The 21,771-nt window shown below is 37.9% G+C and overlaps 1 pseudogene; it reads left to right on the top strand.

Annotated features, from left to right (window-relative positions):
- The first annotated feature begins 1,482 nt into the window (after positions 1–1,482).
- LOC111372251 lies at positions 1,483–21,344 on the top strand (annotated as a pseudogene).
- Positions 21,345–21,771: the final 427 nt, after the last annotated feature.

Here is a 21,771-nt window from a genome sequence, read left to right on the forward strand (position 1 = left end):
CAGATCATTCATTAGATCTATTTGAATTACTCTTCGAAGTTTTTAACTGCTTTCGTGTCGTTATTTACTAAAATCGTCATTTGGAGGGGAAGGATGGATTGTTAGTGTGGACAATTTAGAAGATATAATCAAGTTTAGTTTTGCACAATGTAGTCCTCTACATTCCCAAATAATTAACTATTGACTCGAAAAAAGTTTCGAAATTTTTTCAATCCAGTCCTCAATCTTTTTATTTGTGGAATTTAACTCTCGAAACTTGTTATTCACCTTTGATTGTCCCCCTTAATACTTCCAAATGACCAATTTCAATTTGGCTGGTCTTCTTTCTTCATATTTAGGGTTTAGCTACAATTAATATAATTTAACCTGATATTAAGTAAATATCCACTCAATTAATTATAAATAATTAAAATGAAGAAGCCATAATATGCACTTATCACCCCACTTGAGATATGTGATTTAATACATCGTATATTTGTTTCTTTAGGTTTTCAATTTATTATTTCAAAGAAATATATTGTTAAAAATTGTGAGAAATTTATCAGTGTCCAATAAAAGGGACTCTAGCTAGACATTTTATTGAAATTATATCTCTAGGTGTCATTTTCTACCATTTTCTGCTAGAGGAATAGGATTGGTACTTGTTACCAAAATAGTCTTGGATGTTGAAAATTTTAATATGTCAATTTCATTTGGATTCGTCAATAAATTACAAGAATTTTGGAGAATTCTATATTTCATTTTCGAATTTCTTAAATTCTTAAAATTACTCTCTTGGTCCCTAAGCTCCTAACTTAAAATTTCACCTTAATTTAAATAAAACGCATTTATACCTTAATTAAATTAATCAAATAAAGCTGACGCAATATCTCTTGTACTACGACACCCTCAGGGTTTAAGATTGAAGGGGCTAGAAGCTTCAAAATCTATCCAACAAATTAACATAATTATAAATGGTTATTCACACGCTTTCAAAGAATGTGAAATGGAGTTTACACTTGATTATTTCGACGGTTTTTAAATGTTTATTTAATGCTGATCAAGTTACATATTGTCCTAGGAATGCTTGTTCATTTTATTTCTTTGTTTTGCTCGAAAATTACTATTATCTCGTGCCTAATTAACTACATGCTAATTATTGATAAATGTTGGATTTGACTAATTTATAAAACATTTATAAATTGGTAGCCGAACGTCCCATAAATTTATTTAACCTTTTAAGTTTTGAAAGCAATCAAAATAGTATTAGATCATGAGCGAACAAAAATCGGTTTCTATACTGTAGAGACAAAAATCGTAGCTTGGGGACTTGGTTGCTATATTTTGAAAAGGTTGAGTGTCAAAGTTGTAATTTTCCCTAAATTTCAAATTAATATTCATGAGCCATTTTTGACTGAGCTTTCAAGCGAATCACACCTGAACATGTATAGCTATAAAATACTCCATTGATGGAGCTTCATGCAAAACTTTTTGCATCTGTCTTGAAGTAGACGAACACAATCCCATCAAAATCCATATTTAAAGGAAAAAAACCAATTCTTTTAAACTTTTTGGGTTATGAATGTAATCAGAATAATGCCCCGTTTTTCCGATTGCAATCTCTTTCATGTTTGCAATTGCCTACTGGGGAGGTTATTGACCTTCATATATATAACCGTTTGAAAGACTTGCCGCTTGCGTGTGAAGTTGGTTGAAGTAGAAGAAAGTCACATCTATTCAATTGCTTGTTCCGTTATTAAATAAATCAGAAAAATATAAGTTTCTCTGTTTACAATCTACTGGTTGTTGAGCTCCAGAGATATGGCCATGCCCACCGCCGGAACCCACCGTTTGGATGACGAAACTCTGCTGTTGAACGACGTTGTTCATGGCTCCGTCGACTTCAAAGGCTGCCCTGTTACCCGATCCATATCCGGTGGTTGGAAGTCCTCTTTCTTCATCATAGGTACAGTATATGTTACCCAATTTACCATTCAAAAGGTTACAGCATTTTTAGCAGTACTTTATTTATATTTTGGATTTGTTAGGTGTTGAAGTGGCTGAGAGATTTGCGTACTGTGGAATAAGTTCGAATTTGATAAACTATTTGACGGGTCCGTTGGGCCAATCCACCGCAACTGCGGCGGAGAATGTGAATGCGTGGTCCGGCACGTCAATGATTTTGCCACTTTTGGGTGCTTTTGTGGCGGATTCTTTTCTTGGTCGGTACCGGATCATCATCATTGCCTCTGGGCTCTATATCCTGGTCAGTACACGAATCATTCACCAATATATAGTTTCTGTTTTGAGCTTTAAAATTATGTAACGCCTTATATTACATTCAGAATATCTACCTTGAAACTTGGCTTATGGATTAGTAGACACTTGAATACCCTACCCTTATAGGGAACTGGGAGTGACTCATACTGGCCAAAGCATGCATTCCCCAGATTTCCATTTTGTATGGTAAAAAAATTTTCAGATTGAGAATAATAAATATTGAAACTTGGCGTTGAAGGTTTACAATACACGTCATGGATAGGTAGAAATAAATATCCAAGCTAGGGTGTTCATGGTGAAAATTGAATCAAGCAATTTTATTATGAAACAATTACAATCAAAGATCAAATATAAATGCAATCAATAAATCCTCCCACATAACTATGAGTTTTACATCTTAAATTCACTAGTCTAGATTCCTCAACTAGAACTAGAGGGGAAATAGCTAATTGAGGGTGAGATATTTGAATTCCATGCCTTCGTCTTCAATCGTGGGGATATTTATATATTTCCCTCCAGGCATTGGAGTAGGGATGACAAAAGAACCCGTTCAACCTGATACCCGTAGGGTCTTGCCCCATTCGGGCAATACCCCCTAACCAGGTACATGGGATGGGTATGAGCCGAGGGTCATTGTTCCGAAGCGGGTATGGAACGGGTACGAGAAACATAGTGCCCGCCCCATTACCCGTCCGGTTTAATATTAATTTCTAATTTAAGTTTTTATCAAACAAAAATAATAGATTTATCATCATTTTTAGTGAAAAAAGTTGTTTTTAACAAATTGGTAAAAAAATAATACTATTACTAACTAAGGACATAAAAAAATAAAAAATATAAAAAAAGATAAAATGAATGGGGCAGGAGACTTGCCCCACCCCACCCCATCCCGTCCCTCTTTAACTGGGTACAGGTATGGAGTAAAATAACAAAAATACTCAACGGGACGGGAGTAATAATTGCTGACCAGTCCCATACTTTCCCCGTTGCCATGCTTACATTGGGGTAGTTTGATCATTTTTGCTTTGTGCTAGGTGGTGACTTCGGGCCCGTTTGGCACGGTTTTTACTTTGGCTTTTGCTTCTTGTAGAAGAGCTTTTGGAGAAAACTATTTTAATTTTTGTTTGAAAATTAATATTTAAAATCACTTCCCATTCCGGAAGTGCTTTTGGAGGAAGCAAAAAAAATCAGCTTCCTCTAAAAGCTCTTCTAACCTCCAAAAGCACTTTAAACAAAAATAGCCAAATGGTCCAAAAGCGGCTTTTGGCTCTCAAAAGCTCCTTTTGGCTTTTCAAAAGCCATCCCAAATGGGCCCTTCTTATTGGTTGCTTCTTAATATATTTTAATTAAAAGTCACCCTTTATTCACTTGCCCTGTGCCCTTTATTGACAACCTGTATGTAGTGAACAATTTGAAGTTTTTATGCAAGCCTCTTGTTTCATGGTTCTCCTTGCGTGTTCGGGCAAAGATACATTGATTGTTGAAGAATTCCAATGACTCGAGGGTCAAAGAAGCGATGAAATTACTTGTTCAAGCTATGGTGGATGAGACATTGTTCATAGCAAGCAAAGAAGCAAGTTTTATGTTGGGTTCGGGAAGGAGCTGAAGTTTAGGCCCCGTTTGGTACCCTTTTTTGCAAGAATGAGAATGAAAAATATAACCGTTACGAGACCCACATAAGAGATAGAAAGTCAAATATGGTGGTTTGATGTGATGAATAACAGTCATATCTTTCATTTTTGTGGTCAAGGAATGAGAATCAAACAGGGGCTTAGTATTATGCGATCGCATAGTTTCATCATGCATGCGGCAGCGTTGCCTCCAACAAAAAATTCAGCTCATGTAATGACATGAACTATGCAATCGCATAGTTTAGTACTATGTGGCCGCATAGTATATCCTGGACGCGCGATTTTTCAATTTTTGCAAATTTTCCTAATTATGTTAGAACTCTACTTTTTGGTATATTTTATAATCTTTTAGACTTTTATTCCATTTTAACTAGGTTTTATGGGTTTCCTATAAATAGGACTCATTATTCTACATTGTAAACATTCATTCATCATTATCAATTGTGAGATTACTTTTGTGAGCTTATTATTGCTTTCAATTTGTTGTTCTTTACTGAACAATCCCGAACTTATCAAGAGTTATTTTATTGTGGCATTTAAACAATTCTTGTAAGATTCTTGAGACTTGTAATCAAGAAGTCAATATACTGTTAGTGATTGTTGGTTACTCGGTTTAATATTTTTGAATCAAATTCAAATATTTGATTTCTTGACTTTTTTGGATTGTGATTCAATCTCGTGTGGGTTTCGTAACTTTAATTGCTACATTATTTGCATTAGAGCTTAGGCTCAAATAATCAAGGTTATATCCTTTCCTTTTTTGTATTTGTGTTCTTCGCTTTCTTCATCCATTTGAGCCCCTATTTGGTTTCCATTCTTTTCCCATTGAAATGAAAAATATTACCGTTATCTATCACATCAAGCCACTAAATTTGAATTTCTATCTCTTATATGGGGCCTATAACGGCTATATTTTTCATTATCATTCTTACAAAAATGAGAAACAAACGCCCCCTGTGTCTTTAATCCATAAAAGTTCCCAAAAAAATTCAAAAGTCATATTTGTGCTTATTTAGCATCCAAATCAATTTTTATTTTTTCGTTGATATTGTAATCGAATTTTCATGTTCAACCCAAAATTCAATGACTACTTTCTTGAATTAATAGTTCCCATTCAAAAGTGTCATATTCTTGTCTTTCTTTCTTGAGTCTTCTAAAATTATAAATTTCACTCACATCTTGTTTGAATTTTTTGAGAATAAGACTTGGCTGAGTTCGGATGAGTTCTTTGAAGTACTTCAGTGAAAGCATTGAGTGGAAAAGGGCAAGAGTGGTGAGACTAATAGAGGGAAATATCTGATTTGAGTGATACACCAGCGTATACATGTGAGGTAGATATTATTTTAGATTTAGGATGTTTGATTGGAAGGATTCTACCTCAAGTAGGAACAACAATCAAGTCGACAAGTCAGAAGAGTTGATACAATAATTTGAGAGGTTGTTTGAATATTTGAGGGATAGGTAGGAGGTGTGGATGGAAAGGCAAGACACATTGCTTGCTAATTTACGTAGGCGAGTTCCTAATTTAAAGAGATAGGTGGGAGCCTACGGTAGAGAATCGTAGTAATTATGAAGTAGGTAGAGGTATGGATGAGGATGCAATAGTGGATGCCTTGTTAGGGAGAATAAGGGATAGATGAGTTAGGCATGAAAGAAGAGGTAGATAACCTATTGGAGATGGAGTTGATAGGAGTATGGACAATTTCAAAATGATAATTTCATCATTCAAAGGAAGGAGTGATTCAGAATCGTACTTGGAATGGAAGAAGAAAATAGAATCGATACTTGATTGCCACAGTTACTCAGAGGAAAAGAGGATAAAGATTGTTGTACTTGAGTTTACCAACTATGCTATTACTTGGTGAGATCAAGTAGTGACATATAGGAGAAGGAATTGTGATAGGCCAATTAATAAATGGGAAGAATTGAAGGCTATCATGAGGAAGAGGTTTGTGCCTAGATATATAGAGCGTCATCAAAAATTATAAAGCTTCTATCAAGGGTCGAGGAGTGTGGAGGACTATCATAAAGAGATGGAGATAATGAAGATTAAAGTGAATGTTGAGGAGGATAGGGAGGCCATTATGCTCAGTTTTTGAATGGTTTGAATAGGGAAATAGCTAATGTGGTGGAGTTGCAACATTATGTGGAGCTGGAGGACATGCTACATGTAGCTAAGAAGTTAGAGAGGCAACTAAAGAGGAAGGGAACAGCTGGGTATCCATTGTGTTCTACGGGTTCTAATCCTTCTTGGAAACCGAAGTGGGATAACAACAAGGGAGATGGAGCTTTTTCGAAGAGCAAAGCTGAACTACCGAAGGAGAAAGAGAAAAGTGCTAAAAGGTCACATCCAAAGTGGAATCCCACCATCTAGGAGTCTAGACATCAATGCTTTAGGAGTTTAGGTCAGAACACATTGCTTCTCAATGTCCAAACAAAAGGGTATTGATTTTGAGAGACAATGGAGAAATGGTAAGCGATAGTGAAGAGGACTATGATGACATGTCAAAATTGGAAGAGGTTGTGATGGAGAAAAGGTGGAGTATGCAATAGGTGAACTCTTAGTACACAAATCAAGGCGGATGACTTGGAGCAAGAAAGAACATATTCCATACAAGGTGCCACATCAACAACAAGGTATGTAGCATGATTATAGATGGGGTAGTTGTATTAATGTGGGTAGCACTACACTTGTTGAAAAATTTGGTTTAACCATGTTAAAACATCCGAAACCTTACAGTCTGCAATGGTTGAATGAATGGGGAAAGGTTAAGGTGAATAAAAGGGTGCTGGTGAGCTTTTCGATTATTAGCTATCAAGATGAAATAATGTGTGACGTAGTTCTTATGCATGTCGGGCACATTTTTGTTGGGTAGACTATGGGAATATTTTATGAGTGTAAGGGGAGAACTTCTTTCAATTTACAATTTGGTAAAGACAGGGACTATCACTTACCCCCAAAATGGGTATCATTATTTTACTTCTTACTCCTCCAAGATGTGTCCAAAGCTCATAACAATTTCCAACAAAGTTCACGATTGAAAGGAGGGACTTTTCTTTGCCCATGAAAATTATATGCTGCATCCTAATGATCCTCATCCCGATGTGGTTTTGTCTCACTATGAGTATTTTTACCCTTTTCGTGGTTTGCCATTATGCTACTATTATTATATATTGAATTATGTTTGTGCAAAAGATATGTCGACTCTTTTTCAAGGTCAAGCCATTAGGGACCTTCGCCTTTTGGCAATACATATTCTCGATTTAAACTTTGAGGCTCGTGAAGTTAGGGGTAGACTAAGCTTCTCTAATCCCACATTTTAAGATAACGGACTTCAATTTATTCCGGATGAGTCAATGTTTTCATTTCTTTGTTTAAAAGGGTCTCTTCTTTTTGGGAAGTCCTTAATTTGTTCCCAGCATTCTCGTTCACAATCTTTTACTACTAAAACTTTAGGAACTTCGCCTATGAATTATGTATCTCCTCCTTTTTTCGGGTCTGGCCAGTAATCCTAGAAAAAGGAAAACTCCAATTGGGTCTATGCTCATTTTCGATCCCAAAGCTTCTACTCACCCGTGGTCCTACCCCATGTTTGAAGTCTTTGTTCATTCAACACTGCAAGGTTCACTAGATACGGGTGCTCTATCTTTATTTCCATCCCTTCTTTTTCACATGGCGAAGGCTATTTTTGTCTATTTCAACCTATCTTGGGAGAGGCTAGTAGAAGAACTTAATCTTACCAAGAGGAAAAATGATTGACATCAGTCGTTAGTGAGCTACGATCTTATCTCAATATCAGCAATCTGATTATGAATCTTGCACACCAAAGTTGGCCAGCTTGGAGAAAAAAGTCGCCACTTTGGTGAAGAAGTATAACTCTCTCTAGATGAAGTTGAAGGAGGTTAGTGACAAGAGGGATGGGTTCAAGGAGATGGGTAAGCGTGTTGAAGCTTTTGAAGTGAAGGAGGTTTTTTTAGCGCTTGATGCCGAGAAGATCTACTCAGATTTAAATTCGATGAATGAGGAATATGCAACCTATGTTATCGAGGTCGAGTGTGATGCTTTGTGTCTTAAAGATAAGTTCCACAAGACTAAGTCCAAGCATGAAGCTGCGTCTAGGGAACTAAGGATCCGTTTGATTGTAAAAATGGAATTTGGATAAAAAGAAAATCCAGGAAATTGAATTGCCTAAAACTTATTTTACTGGGAATTGTCAATTAAATGTATTTGATTGTTATAATTTTCCACCTCGAAAATGTTGAATTTGAATATTTTGGTGTTCGTTTAGCTTTGTTTTCATGAAAATTGTCAATTAAACAAATAGATTTTTTTATAATTGTGGATGGAATTTGTTTTCATTGTGCAATAATAATAATAATAATAATAATAATAATAATAATAATAATAATAAAGGGTGGAAAACCAATTCTCACCATTTTTGTAAGAATTGATTTTCCACCAATTGATGCAAAATGCATCACATGAGGTGGAAAATGGAAAAGCAATTGCCTAGAAAATTTTACACATCAAACACTACCAAAAGGTGGAAAATGGAAAAAATTTCCATGGAAAGTGTACCATATCAAACAGTGCCTAAATGATTAAGGAATGAGATTGATGCACTTCATGATAAACTAAGAAATGTTGAGACAAAGCTAGTTGTTACGGAGTCTAGTCTTTTTGAATCGATCGCTCGTAAGGTGAAATTGGACGAGGATGCTATGCAAGATGGGAAAAATAAGTGCTCAACATTATTAGAGACTTTCATCACGAACAGATTCTGGATTTTTTGAGAGCTCCTGATGATAATGTCCCCTCTTCTGTGGTTTGACTACTGGCTACTGAGGCTTTTGACATTCCATTCATTCCTGCTGTTCTTTCCTAACTTGACTCTCCGACTATCCTCCAAAGTGGGAATGCAACTATTAATGAGCATGTTGACTCTCAATCACTCATTTTTTTTCAACAGGTATCTAGTTCAGGGAAGAATACTATAGCGAAAGATAAGGACTTGGCATCAGGTAGGAGGTTATTAGTCATTCATTTAAATCCAAATCATACTAGTTAGCAGTTTGATTGCCATTTTAAGACTTGACATTCTGATTGTTCTCTTCCTGCTTCTACAAAAGTGAGGATGCCCTCAAGGGGGCCTATTTCAAGTCAAACAAAAGGATCATTTTTCCAAGAATCTTTAGTCCTCGGTGAATTAAAATAACTTGTTTTGTCTGATTATGACAGTGAAGTTTCATTCCTTGTTCATATAAAGCTGCTTTTTTCTAGCAATTTTATTGATAAAATATTATTGTCTTATGTTGTATGAATTTGTGCATTTGACACTTTTTTTGTCTGCATTGTTTTCGTTTATTTCTTTTCAATATTTTTTGCATAGATGTATTTACAATAAATTCACATCAACATTAGGATCCATTGTTCTTGTGCTGATTTCTCATTTCAACGATGCAAGTTTTTAAATGAAACCATGAGTTGGGCCAGGAACATTCTGAGCATTGATACATGGAAAACATCGTGTACCACTAAAAACCCTTGTGGCAAAGCTAATTGGTAAGCAACATTTCCAATCCGTCTTAAAATTTTGAAAGGACTAATGTATATGGGTTTGAGCTTACCATTCTTACCAAACTGTAGTATTCTTTTCATTGGCTTAACCTTTAAAAGTACCGTATCTTCTATTGAAAATTCCAAGTCCTTTATCCTTTCCCAGTGCGGACATATTTGGATGTCGCATCCTATGGTGGCCCCTAAGCATAAAAAATCTACTATTGTCGTTGCTTATAAAAAATATCTCTACGAGTGCTCGAAAAGTTCTAAAGGAAAGTCTTTGTGGGTGGTTGATACGTCGCCTAAACGAACCCAGTCACAAACTATTTTTATTGGAACTTTGAGGTCTTTATCTCTCTTCTATGGATCTAACCAAGGTTTCTCAAGAAAGGAAAACTCCTCTTTGGTCCATCCCAATGTTTGATTCAAAAGGCTCCTACTTATACCGAGATCCTGCCCCACGTTTGAAGTCCTTTTTTATTCCTTGCCTCGATGGTTCATTAGATGTAGGCATTCTATCTTTATTCCTTCATTTGTTTTTCGTATAGCGAAGGCTATTTTTAACTACTTCAATCCCTCATGGGAAAAGCTAGCAGAAGAACTTGATCCTATGGATATGAAAAAAATGATCAATGTCCATCTTTAGTGAGTGACAATTTTATCTCAATATCAGCAATTAGATTATGAAAGCTAGCTCCCTAGTGAAAAATGCAACTCTTTCTAGAAGAGGTTGAAAGAAGTTGGTGATGCAAGAGATGGGTTTAAGGGATGATCAAAGGTGTCGAAGCTTTTACGGCGAAGGAAGTTTCTTTAGTGGTGATGCCAAGGACTCCTTAGATTTGGATTCGGCGAAGGAGGAATACTCAGGTAATGTTAATAGGATTGAGTGTGTTGCTTTGTGAAGACTAAGTCTAAGTATAAAGTTGCTCTTAGGAAACTGTATGATTTAAGGAATGAAATAGATACACTGTGATAAATTGAGAAATGCTGAAGCAGAGCTAGTTGTTGCAAGGTCGAATTTATCTTGGACAATGGCTCACAAGGCAAAGTTAGTTGAAGATCTATATAGGATGGGAAAAATAAAGCGCTCAACATTACAAACTTTCGCCCCAAAAGGAATTTGGATTTTCTGAAAGCTTTTGAAGATGATGTTAAAGACATCCATTCTTCAGAAGTTCATCCGCTGCCCGTGGGGGTTTGCATATCCCATTTATTTCGCTACTCAACCGAACTCTATGGATACATCTTCAAGTGGGGATATGGCTATTGATGAGCCTCTCGACACTTCTCTTCCTACTTCTATGGAAGCGAGGATATCTTCAGGGCCCGAAGTTCAAATTAATCAGGAAAATTCTTTTCCTAAAAACCTCTAGTCTTTAGTCAATTAGGATAGCCTGTTTTGTCTTATTATGTCCGTGAAGTTTCATCCGCTGCCCTTGGGGGCTTTGCATATTCCATTTGTCTTACTTGTTGAGTTATCTTTACTAGCGGATAGGTCTTTCACCATTCCCTTCACAACATCGAATACTTGCTTTCCTAAATAAGAAGTTTCAAGCAGGCATTGCTTTTCCTTTCTTGCCAAGAAACATTGTTTCCAAGGGCGCTCCCATTCTTTGTTTTGGCAACATTGCTTACGATGTTTAGCCATACATATCCAGGAGGTTTTCCTTCCTTGCATTGGATTGGATTGAATTCAAGTAGGATGTCAAAGGATTAATTTGTATGAAAACAATTAAAACCATTGTTTATTTTCCAATTGATGTCATACTAGGTGATACATTTGTGCAATATGATTACCAAAATGGCAATTTTTGGGTTTAATTTAGATCCAGAATTCTTTATGTGTTCTCTAGGTACCTGAGAATTTATGTTATGTATGGATTCTTTACCTTCCTCCACATAGGGGATTTTAATTATGATTTTTCTTTGTGAAAGTTAGGTGTATGCAACCTTAATTAACATGTGGGAGGATCCCACATGCCCTGGTGGTTGTGTAGGCCTCTGAACCCCTCGCATGATAGTCGCATCTTTTTGCTTGTTTCACCTCCAGACCATTTTTAACACTTTGTAGCATTCATTCATGTCATGACCTTCAAAGCAATGGATTTTGCAGAATTTTAGCATGTGTATATTAGGTGATGGATGGACTTCGCTGAAGTTCTACAATGAGGGTATGGCAACATTGTATGGCAACATTCTACAATGATGTCCTTGGACTCTATGATATTGTGATCTGGATAGTCCAAATGCAAACGTTGTTGTTTCTCCTCTTGCACCCTCACCAAGGTTTTCCTCAGCCACTCTCTGATTTTGCATCTTTCTTCGATTTTCCAACACATCTTTCACTTGGATTTCATTAAATATTAGTTCTATTAATTGGGAAAATGATGGAGACCTTTTGAGGGTTGCATTACAAAGGGGAGTGCTTGGCCATAGCATTTGCTCTACTACCTCGTCTAGCTTGATCTCACTAGTAAGTATCTTATTTCTAAATCGTGTAAATTAACTTGTGATAGATTCTGATTAGATCCTAAACTGATAACACTGGGTGATTTATTGAAAACATAAGAAATAAATGTAATCAAACTATGGCTTTATTAAATAGAAGAAAACCGAACAACTTGGAGCATTCGAGAGGCTCCAACTCTCTTACTAGACTCTTGATTTCTGAATGAATATTCTACCTCCCTTTCCCTTTACATTTATTGACAATATTCCAACTGACTCAATACCCTACTTCCCTTAACAACTAACAGAATAACAAACGTCATGTAAATAAAAATTGATTTCTGTTACTTAGCTGACTTGGCTACTCAACTATTCCTTTGTGCATATGTATTTATCACTGGGGGCCTATCATTATCTCCCCAAAATCCACCTTGTCCTTAAGGTGGAAGTCGAGAAATTGCCAGTGGATGCTCTCAACAGATTTCCATGTAGCTTCAAAGTCTGGGGGAGTTCTTCTACTTGATCAACACTTCAGGACCGGAGTCTCTTGCTGAATTGGAACAGACCTACAATATGGACTCAGGCTCTACCTTGAGCTAACTTTCTATGGCGAGATGTTCTAGAAGATGGAAGATGGTCTAAGTAATTCCCACTGCCTTTCGGAGTTGCGATACATGAAAAAGAGGATGTGTGACAGATTTTGGAGAGAGTTTCAAACTGTATGCCATCTGCCCAACTCTGGCCTCTACTGTAAAAGGTCAATAGTATCTGGGAGATAGCTTTGCTGAAGAGCGACGAGCTACTGAGGTTTGATAGTAAGGAAGTGATTTCAGGAACACCAAGTCCCCAACTTTCAACTGGATATCACGACAGTGCCCATCTGCTTGTTGTTTCATCCTTTGTTGGGCACGTAGCAAATGCATCTTGAGGTGTTGGAGAGCTTCATCCCTGCTTATTAAGACTGTTCAACTAACGATACAGCTATCATTCCTCTCAAACTATAGACCAGGTGGAGGATCACAGCCATAAACAATCTGGAAGGGAGTGTGCCTTGTTGCGGTATGGAATAATGTGTCATACCAAAGTTCTGCCCCTGGTAACCATTGTCCCCATGAGCGGGGCTTACTTGAGGCAAAGCAACGCAAGTAAGTTTCCACGCACCGATTGACGACTTCAGTTTGGCCATCCGTCTGGGGTGATAAGCTATGCTCCTCTTAAGCACGGTCTTCTGAGCTCAAAAGAGTTCCTTCCAGAATATACTCATGAAAATACGATCTCTGTCTGACACAATAGATTGTGGAATGCCTTGCAATCTGACAACTTCTCGAATGAATACCTTAGCTACCACAGAGGCTGTGAATGGATGTTTTAGACAGATGAAGTGACCGTATTTACTAAGGCGGATGACCCCTACTAGAATAGTGTCCTAACGTTTTGACCTAGGTAGCCCTTCGATAAAATCTAGCGAGATATCTGACCACACTCTATCAAGAATAGGTAGCGGTTGAAAGAGTCCTTGGGAAGATAAGGACATGTACTTATTCTGTTGGCACATACAGCGACGGTCTACAAATTCCTTGACATCCTTTTTAATGCCCCTCCAATAGACCTCCCGCGCAATCCGTTTGTAAGTTTTGAGGAAGCCTAAGTGACCACCAACTTCCAGTGTTATGGTACTCTTGTAATATTATCTCAATGAATGGGAATGGCTTCAACAGGTCAACCTGCCCTTGTAACGTAAAATCCCTTCTATGATAGAGTAACCTGATTTTTCCTCCCCTAACTGAATACTTCTGATGACTTTACTTAATTTTCACCTCTGTTACTGCCTTTTTTACCTCATCCATCTGTAACACCCCTGGGATGGATACTTCCAAAAAACTTACAGCAGGTTCTATTCGGAAAAGAGCATTTGCATCTTTGTTTTCAAGTCCTAGTCGGTATTGAATTTCAAAGACGAAGCCAAGGAGTTTAGTCATCCATTTCTGATGTTCTTCTCAAATCAAGCATTGTTCCAAGAGGAACTTCAGACTCCGTGACCAGTCCTTACTATAAAGTGTTTGCCAAGGAGATAATGCTACCACTTTTGGATGGAAAATACAATGGCCATCAATTCGCGCTCATAAATCGACTTACTTCTAGCACTAAGGAGAAGCACCTGACTGAAATAAGGAATCGGGGTGTTGTCTTTGCATTAAAACTACCCCCAATCCTTGTCCAGATACATCCGTCTCCACCATTAATACTTGCGAGAAGTCCGGTAAAGCAAGGACCGGAACCTCAGTCATAGCTTTCTTCAAGTTACAGAAGGCATCCTCCGTTGCCTTGCTCCAAATGAATCCATCTTTTATCAACAATTCAGTTAGTGGCCAGGCAATCTTTGCATAACCCTCTATAAATCGATGGTAGTAGCAAGTGAGCCCCAAAAATCCCCATAGCTCTCAAAGATTTCTAGGCTTGGGCCAGTTACATATTGCTTCAATCTTAGACCTATCAGCCGCCACTCCATTCCTTAATATAATATGCCCCAAATATTCCAGTTGAGGCTGCCAAAAGATGCACTTCTTTTCATTCGCATATAGTTTGTGTTGTCGTAAGCATGTTAAGACAATGTCCAGGTGTGCTTGGTGTTCTTCCAATGATCTCCTATATATTAGAATGTCATCAAAGAAAACCAGCACAAATTTTCTGAGATAAGGTCGAAATACATCATTTATCAGACCGTAAATGTTGTCAGTGCATTCATTAGTCGAAACGGCATGACCAGAAATTTATAGTGGCCCTCGTAAGTTCGAAAGGCAGTTTTTGGCACATCTTCCTACCTTACTCTTATTTGGTGGTACCCTGATTTTAGGTCCATCTTCAAGAAGATGTTCACCCCAAAGCTCATCCAACAATTCATCAATCACCGATATAGGAAATTTGTTTGGAATCTTTACATTGTTCAACGCCCGATAATCCATGCAAAAGCACCAACTTCGTCCTTTTTAACCAACAGAACGGGATTCGAGAATGGGCTACAGTTGGGTTGGATTATCCCTGCCTCCAACATGTTTCGCACTAGTTTCTCAATTTCATTTTTCTGAAAATACAGGTAACGGTGGTCTTACATTTACCGGGGCTGCCCCTTTTTGGAGCACAATCGCATGGTCATGGGAAAGCACTAGGGCTAGCTTGTTGGGCCACTCAAAGACTTCGTGGTGCTGCTGCAATACCTTGTCATCCATAGAATAGGACTCGAGAATGGGCTACAATTTGGTTAGATTATCCCTGCCTCTAGCATATTTTGCACTAGTTTCCCAATTTCGTTTTTCTGAAAATATGGGTAACGGTGGTCTTAAATTCACTAAGGCTGCCCCTGTTCGGAACGCAATTGCATGGTCACGGGAACACACTGGGGATAGCTCGTTGGGCTACTCAAATACTTCGTGGTGCCGCTGCAATACCCTGTCATCTCATCACTGATCCTCATCTCTTTTCACTCATCTTCTATGGTCAAGCTCCCGAATTCCACTCCTTAAATTTTTTGACCTTTGATTTAATTGAGGCTTGAGTCTTTTGTAAGCTAGAGTCCCCTTGCAACACGACCGAATGCCCATCCACCATAAACTTCATTCTCAACTTTCCCCAATCCACCTACGTTTGGCCCAGTGTCCCTAACCACTTCATTCCCAAAATCAAGTTAATACACCCTAGCATAAGAGGGAGAAAATCTTCCACCACCTTAATGTTGGGCAATGTCATGACTAACCCCTTGCAAACACCCCCTCCTTGGACCGTTGTACCCATTCCTATAGTGACCCCATAGCTATTGGTCCCCGACGCTGGAATGTTTAGCTTTTATACCCATTCCATGGATATAAAGTTGTAGGTCACCCCACAGTCAATGAGCACAACTGTAGCGTGACCCAACAGAAACCCAGTCTTTGAGGTGGTTAGCCCGACCATCGAGTTAAGAGATAGCTCCACCACTTCGTGTACCTCATTTTTCTCCACCTTAGCCCCCGATTCCACTGTCTCCTCCAACCCTTCCTCCTCTTGAACAACTAGTACTTGCAATTCCTTGAGGCGACATTTGTGATCCAGATGGTACTTCTCATGCAGATGGTACTTCTCATCACATTTATAACATAATCATTTTTCCCTCTTCGATTGTAGCTCCGCATCCATCAATCTCTTGTACGGTAGCCCCCCTTTTCCAATTACTGGATTGCGTGGGTTTAGAAGCGTAAGTTTCGATGGCGCTGCTGGAAGACACTAGAGTGGAGTAGAATTGTGGGTTTGCTAGTTTTGGGGATAATTAAATGGGCTGTAGGAGATGATGTTTGTATTACCTCTGATTTTGGTTGGGCCTGGATAATGACTTCATTCCCGTCTTCAACCCGTTGGGCTAGCACCATAGTGTGGGCTAACCCCCGTGACCTCATTATCCTTACTTCGGCTCGTATAATAGGTGTTAGCTCGTTGACAAAATTGCATTCCAGCACTTCCTCAAGGATTGACGGCAAGGGGACAGCCAGCATTTCAAACTGACGTCGGTAATCTCGTACGGAGCCTTCCTGCCTTAGCACCAGAAGTTTCTCCAACTGGGTTCCCTCCTGTGACGGACGAAACCGCTCCAAGACTAAGATCTTAAGGTCCTCCCATCAGCCCATGGGATGCCAACCATCTTTCCACTGGAACCAAGCCAATGTTTTCCCTTCAAAGCAGACTATTGCCACTTCCAATTTCTCCCAATTTGACATTTGATTCATGTTGAAATACCGTTCTGCTCTAAAAATCCATCCATCCGAATTTTCACCGTCAAATATGGGCATTGCTAATCTTTGTCTCTGGTGCTCCGTTTGCAACTCATCCTCCTGGAGTTTTTTCCCTTCCTAGCTGTCATTGGTCTCACCAGTCGTGGTGGGATCCTCGGGGTTACTTAAGAAGTCTAAGGCTGCCTCCTAGATGTCCTTCTCCTTCCTCTTTTTTCTGCTTCAGCCCATTGCCCCATCATCACATTGAATTTTTCTATTAGTGATGCCATATCCCTCTGCACACCTTCTATCTTTCCTTCCAAGGAGTCCACCTGATCTGATGGTGTCATTCTCCTTGGTGCCAAATGCTCTAATACCAAAATTGATAGGACCTTGAACTAATAACACTGGGTGATTTATCGGAAACTTAAGAAATAAATGTAATCAAACTGTGGCTTTATTGAATAGAAGAAAACTGAACACCTTGGAGCATTCAAGAGGCTCCAACCCTCCTACTAGACTCTTGATTTTTGAAAGAATATTCTATGCCCCTTCACCTTTACATTTATTGACAATCTTCCAACTAACTCACTACCTTACTCCCTTAACGACTAACAGAATAACAAATGTCATGCAAATAAAAATGTTACTCAGCTGACTTGGCTGCTCCTTTACTCCTTCATGCGTATGTATATATCATCGGGGGCCTATTAGATTCTCATTCCTTTTGTCTGATACTACCTAAATTTACGACTGTATCTACGTTCGAGATTTGCATTCTGATGGAGAAATCGATCGCTAGGGATTGATGCACTGCATTTTCCGTGATAGATTGGCCTTGTGACCTTTTTTATGGAAGGCTGTTGTTGGAATTGTTATAATTTCTTGTCTTATATTATAATTCTTCCCCCGGTTAGGCTTTCAGTTGTGATAGTTTTCTCAATTTTGTGAATTTTAATATGTTCTTGCCTGAGCAGCGTCATAAGCTTGTGATTCTCACCAAAGATGATTGCGTTTTGAATGAATTTAACATCATTTGTTAATTTTCCTCGATTTTATTTTCATTGACAGTTCATTTTTAGCTTCTCATTGTTTGCATGTAAATATACGTCTTCGGCCTCCAACGCCTTCAATTTGGTTGCCATCCTACGGATTATCTCGGCAATGGTGCTTCCTTTACTTAGAGATGGCCTTGGCTAGGGAAATCTCGACTGGAAACCTTGCTGATACTTCTTCCCACTTCCTTTTTGGGTTTACATCACTTTTGATTGAATCCCTGCTGGATTCTTCTTTATCGACTTTCAATGTTTTGAGCATCTCTTGATGTGCTTCTATTCTATTCATTTTTTTAGATCCTTGAGGTCTTTAAACTTCAGTGGGCCAATTTGTGGTATATTTTGTTCGATTTCCCACAAACAACACCAATTTGTTGACAGTAAAAACTGGATTATATGATTTTATCGATAAACAATTACAATAAAAAATGTAAATGCGATCAACAAATCCTCTCTCTAACTATGAGTTTCACCTCCTAAATTTACTAGTCGAGATGCTTAAACTAGAACAAGAGGAGAAATAGTTATTTAAGAGAAAGATGTTTGAATTGCATGACATTCTTCAAATGTGTGCAGGAGGGTATATAAAGATTTCCCCCAAAATGTTGGAGTAGTTTAGTAATTCTTGCACTGGGCCGGGTGTCTATCCCTAATTGGTAGTCTTATAGCTGATTCGGTTAAGAATTGCATTTTATTCACTTGCCCATGTGCTCTTCATTGACAGCCTGTCGCCGGCCTGTATTTGGAGAACAGTTTAAGATCTTTATACGAGCCTTCCGTCTTTCTGCCCCCTTCGTATGTTGCCTTTTACTTCAGCAATGGGTATATGGGCTCGTAGATGTTGTTCTAGGGGTTAACAATGATGACTATCCACTTCTATGGATTTTGCGTGTTATTAAGACGAAAAATTGTTGAACTCTTATAGTGTTTAATTTGGGATTCAGCCCTGAGGAAGCATTGTTCTGTAGATTCGAAGATGATAATTAGGTTTATTATTACGCATGAAGACATTTTTGACTGAATCGTTCTGTAGATTGATACATAATTCTAACAAACAACTGACTTTCTTTTTATCACGCAGTAGAAAATTGATAAAATTTCATGTTTTTGTGTGGTGACTAAAATCAGAGGGTTTTATGTGACACACTTCTTTATTTATTTTATCTATACTTTTCCAAGATTTATAGTGCATGCTCTTTGTACTAGTGACTACCCCTGTAATATAAGATGCAAGCGGCCAATTCAATATAATCAGCTACTTTATAAATTGAGTTTCTCAATCAGAAAAATGTGGAAGTCCAGTTCTTATTCAAAATATATATGGCTGAATGATTCTCAAGGGTTTTGAAGAATCATGAAACCGCTTGAGAAAATGACAATTTTCTTTCTCACAAATAATTTCTGGTAAATTCGTTTGTATTTTGAAAGCTTTCCTTGGAACAGATGAGCAAGGACTTAAAATTGAACAGTTGTCACACTCACTTCATCAACACAAAGTCGTTCTTTTCTTTTAGCTATAACATTTGTGAAAATGTTTTCTTCTGGGAAATTCTAATCGTTTTCTGTTATTATTATGGACCTCAGGCACTTGGCTTCTTATCCCTATCTGCTGTTCTATATTCAATCAAATCTTCCGACTGCCATTTTGCCGCAAATAACATGGCTGCATGCTCCCCTCCACAGTTTCAAATTATTTTCTTCTTCTTCTCTTTGTATTTATTTGCACTAGCACAAGGAGGACATAAACCTTGTCTCCAGGCTTTTGGAGCTGACCAGTTTGATGAGCAAGACCCAAAAGAATGTAATGACAAAAGCTCATTCTTCAATTGGTGGTTTTTTTCCATGAATTTGGGTATTATAGTTTCTCTCTTTGTATTGAACTACATCCAAGACAACCTAAGTTGGGCTCTTGGCTTTGGAATTCCCTGCATTATTATCTAAGGAAGAGGAACCACAGGGAATTCTGCCATATCAAGGATCTCAACAGTTCAAGTAAGTCAACTGCCCCTTTGTGTGCTTTGATATTTGGAAGATAAACTTTGCTTCTTCATCTCTCTTTGGTACATTTAGGTTTTTTAAATTAGTCCTGTTAAGCTTGTTGTTGGTAGAGTTCGAAATTGGTATGTCTATGCAAAACATTGTCGAATTATCCAAGTTGTCCTTTCATAACTTACGCTCATCTGACACCAACGTTATTAGTTGACACATATTTTCATTTCTTATCTTATCCAATTTAGTGAAATCTATCTTATCCACCTTGGTCATCATATGAGCATTTTGTCCTTTAACGAACCTAAGACTAAACTATAGAGCATAGCTGATCTTTAACACATCTTCTTATCATAAAGTGTCACTTCTCCATATCACTTTACCATGCTGAACTTGATGAATTATATCTTCTTCAATATCTGCTTCTTCCTTGTTAATAATCAGACCTAGATAGTTAAAACAATCACTTTGTGGACAAAATAATGCTCTATAGTAACTTCATTATAATAAAATGCGTTGATAAATTTGTGCTTTATATGATTGAAATAATCAGATCAATCTCATTTGTTTCGTTATATTATTTTTGGTTTCTTACAGGTTTCTTGATAAGGCGTTGCTTGCACCAGATGGTTCAAAGGAAGATGGGAAAGTTTGTAGTAACACTGAGATTGAAGAGGCTAAGGCAGTTCTTAGGCTTTTTCCAATATGGACTGCCTGTTTGGGATATTCCATTGCATATTCACAAACATCAACTTTATTCACTAAACAAGGAGCAACAATGGATCGTTCTATCACGTCTAGCTTACAAATACCAGCTGCGTCGCTACAATCTTTTATCGGCATCGCCATAGTAGTCTTTGTTCCCATGTATGACCAAATTTTGGTTCCTATTGCAAGAGCTATAACTGGGAAAGCCTCCGGCATTACAATGCTTCAACGAATTGGAACTGGAATATTTTTATCTTTTCTTGCCATGGTAATTGCAGCTTTGGTCGAGAGGGAACGTCTAAAAACTGCTGCTGAACATGGATTGGTGGACATGCCGAAAGCAACAGTGCCTATGAGTGTGTGGTTGCTGCTACCGCAGTATTTGCTTCTCGGTGTTGCAGATGTATTTACCATGGTCGGACTCCAAGAGTTCTTCTATGACCAGGTTCCAAACCAGCTGAAAAGCATCGGTATTGCTCTATATTTGAGTATATTTGGCATAGGGAACTTCTTGAGCAGTTTTCTTATCTCTTTAGTGGAGAAAGCCACCTGTAGTCCTGGGCGAGATAGTTGGTTTTCAGACAACCTTAACCGGGCTCATTTTGACTACTTCTATTGGCTAGTGGCCGTGCTTAGTGCTGCTGCATTTACTGTGTACGTATATGCTGCAAAATCTTATATCTATAATAGAAGAAACTGTCTTTGAAGTTGCATTTCGTGGTGGATAAAGCTACCCGTGTCCTAGGTCGAGACGATGTTCTTATCAGCTACTGGCTGGGCTTAGTGTTGCTGCTTTTGTTGGATACTTGTACTTCCCAAAATCTTGTATCTATAACAGAAATAAACAGGCTTTGAAGTTGCATAAAAATGCTGCAGGACAAATATGGCCAGTAAAAGAGAAATACGGCTACCGGTACATTCAACTAGTATAATAAATATACTTCATTTGTGGTCAGTCTCACCTACATGCGAAAGCATGGCCAGAGAAAATATTTGTTGAGCGGAAGATAAAGGTCACCAAGGCTTTAACCTGTGTCGGTTTCTCCTAAAATCAACACCATTATGAAATCACCCAAAATCCCTCAAACCACCTTTCAGAAAAAAATTATCTTTTTATCTTTTCTATATTATAACGCTCTTAACCTCTTTATTTTAGATTCCATGATTAAAAAGATAAAGTAATTCTCTGAGTTAAGCTAGTTGTTTTGTATCTGGATTTTTTTAAAACCTTTTTAAATATGATGAAAATCTTTTTAATCATAGTCTTAAGCCTTTCTTAAAAGGTCAAGAAAAAGTTAAGAGTAATAAAAAAAAAAAAATCTGAAAAAATTAATTTGCTGAACGATAAAGTACTATAAGGCCATTACAAACATATTGATTTT

This window comes from Olea europaea, chromosome 23 (genome assembly GCF_002742605.1).
Source record: "Olea europaea var. sylvestris chromosome 23, O_europaea_v1, whole genome shotgun sequence".
NCBI classification, from domain to species: Eukaryota; Viridiplantae; Streptophyta; class Magnoliopsida; order Lamiales; family Oleaceae; genus Olea; species Olea europaea.